The sequence below is a fragment of the Montipora foliosa genome, chromosome 13, assembly GCF_036669935.1.
Source record: "Montipora foliosa isolate CH-2021 chromosome 13, ASM3666993v2, whole genome shotgun sequence".
Lineage (NCBI taxonomy): Eukaryota > Metazoa > Cnidaria > Anthozoa > Scleractinia > Acroporidae > Montipora > Montipora foliosa.
In genome coordinates this window covers 15,463,989-15,466,488 of record NC_090881.1, presented here as the reverse complement: position 1 = coordinate 15,466,488, position 2,500 = coordinate 15,463,989, and the positions used below count along the sequence as shown (strand labels likewise).

At 37.8% G+C, this 2,500-nt stretch overlaps 1 protein-coding gene and 1 long non-coding RNA gene across 2 annotated transcripts in view; both read left to right on the top strand.

Moving 5' to 3' along the window:
- Positions 1 to 327: 327 nt before the first annotated feature.
- On the top strand, positions 328 to 1,779 carry LOC137982574 (uncharacterized). Its single transcript, XR_011118751.1, has 3 exons — positions 328 to 345; positions 629 to 720; positions 1,468 to 1,779. It is a non-coding gene; the product is annotated as an uncharacterized lncRNA (long non-coding RNA).
- Positions 1,780 to 2,404: 625 nt separating this feature from the next.
- Positions 2,405 to 2,500, top strand: part of LOC137982562 (tyrosine kinase receptor Cad96Ca-like) — a 33,536-nt gene continuing 33,440 nt past the window's right edge. The window contains exon 1 of the mRNA XM_068829680.1: positions 2,405 to 2,500. This exon is cut by the window's right edge and continues 41 nt beyond it. The gene's annotated coding sequence lies outside the window, so the exon portion shown is untranslated.

Here is a 2,500-nt window from a genome sequence, read left to right as displayed (position 1 = left end):
GAATGAAGAAAAATCGTTACAAACAAATTTCTTCTACGCAACTGAAATACAAAAGTGCGCGCTACGACTATAACCGTAAATATCTGTAAGGGCTGCGTTAAGTAGCCTTAACTCGCCTGATAAGTTAGGCATTTCAATGTTTTTCTTAAGTCGCCTTAAGTTACGGCGAGAGTTGGCCTAAATGAGTACTGCTTCATAATAAATTTCATCCAAATAGTAAGAAAACATTCTTTAAATTTAGGTATGAAATCATGATGAAATGTTAGAAAAAACTGAGATCTAAGTGATCGACCTACATTTGAAAAGCTGAGGAGAACAATGAAGGATATAGAAAGGAATCCAAAGGTAAAGAAATAAAGTGAGGAGTAGTATGCTCCTGATGTACTTGCCTGCAAGCACACTTGATTTAACCTACCTGCGACAAAGAACCTAGCCTGTCTTCCTCTGTCTTCTATGTTCTATGTTCTGTGTTCTATGTTGAATCGTATTGTTCTCACAACCACTTGCGAATTGCCATATTCGCTTGTTCTTGGATTCCTTCAGTGTTCGAAATAGTTTGAATGCACTATGGTATGAGGTGGTTGGCTCACTTAATCAAGTAACCTAAACAAAGGTTGTTCTTTTGCAGACGTATGTAAACCTCAGTCAGTACGACACAACAATGTATGCCAATGTCACTGATCGGACTGACGAGTAGATGAATTAGAAGAGCTTAGCATGGTTAGACTATTAAAGAATTAGGAATAAACAGTAAATCACTTTGCCTTTAGTTGGTTTAAGAAATTGTTTATAGATTATTTACATTCAAGTCAGTGGATTGTAAATGTTTTTCCTCTAGATATAAGAGAACCAAGCTACGCTATCATATTCAAGGATTTGCTTAATAAATCGTACTCGTGGCTTAAAGGCCCATGTTCATCCTACAGGTATTGCGTGCCTTGGAACGTTTTTCATATAGAAAACCCCGCGCGCCAAAGCTGAAATTCATCCAATCAGGTCGCTACGATAAGCATTGAGATTGTTCATAACAAAACAAACGGTCGAAAAACCTGTCGGTTGAAGGTGGGCCTTTAAAAGAGCTCCGTCACGATAATTTGGGTTCAAAAACACACATAAAAATTGTATTTAAGTAATGGCGAAATATTGAAATAACAATTTGTTAGGGAAGATAGGAACCAAAGAGACAAGAATAAATGCAAGCATGGCCAGGATGGTGAAGGATGCAAAAGATTGAAACGGATTACAAACGATCTTTTTGATAAATTGAGGCTAAACTTTTCAAAATCCAACACCGTGACGTAGCTCCTTTAAGTTGAGACAAACAGTTTAATGATTACATAAGTAAATTTGAATATATTATTTCTACTATTTTTTTAGTGACATCCTTCTTAAAAAGCTCTTTTTTTTTTTTTTTTTTTTACATGATACCCATATACTTCAACACTTCTTCCCCAAAACTTCATGTAGGTTCCCTGGGAATAAATTGTCTCATATGTGCAGGGACTACTTGAAGAAGTATTGTGATGTTTCTGTGATCCCTGAGGCGCCATAAGAGAGCGTTTTAATCCCCAAGCTTGCACACCAAGTAAGTCAACCGTCTGCACACAAAGTGAAAGCCACGCCTTAGCTAAAATCAGGATTTAAATATATTTTGTAGCGAGGGTGGAATGAAACTTCCATTTACATTCTTTTTTTTTTTCCTATTTTTTGCGTTCGTCCCGTCCTATGTAGGTTAGGGGTTATTACAGGATGCGGGAGATAAAAGGGCGTGAGGGGGGAGAGAAATGTAATTGCTACTTCATGTCATTTCTTAAAGCGTTACAGTGCCATTGGAAAATATGAGCGCGAAGTGATATTTGACATGCATTAGCGTCTTCTAAGCAATCAAGCAAACAAAAATTCTCGGTTGGGCTAAAAAACAGGCTTTCGTCCGGTGAAATTATCAACCCTTTCATAGTGGTTACGTATGTACGTCATAGGTCCTGAAATGTCAAGCAGGCTGTCGCATAACTGACGCGTAGCTGCTGGAAGACGAGCAAATCGACAAAGGAAACACCTAAGAATTATGCAACTTCAAAAATTAAGATGTGTTTCGAGTCTTATAATTTATAGGAGATGGGAGCCGGACTGAAAGGAGCGTCAGCCAGAATATAAAGGTGTGGGAGATTCTGCCCTCTTGCAGTTTTGACTTATTTCACCGTCACTTGTTTCACATTGGTGCTCTTAATTTTCATTTTCGGTATGGTAAGCGAGTAAAACAAAACTAACCACAAACGATCTGTTTAGTCCTTGTAATTGTCCACCTACTTTCGAGTTGTCTATTCCGGATAATTTTCAGGTCGATTCATTTTATTGCGTGACGCCATCAGAAAGGTCAAATTGAATCTTTCAGTTGTTAAGGAATGCAGAGTATAAATTTTCACTTTGAGCGTAACCAAATCTCGTCAGTCTGCATCATTTCGCTTTGATGAAAGAAGTTTGAAAGTAAGATGACTGGATG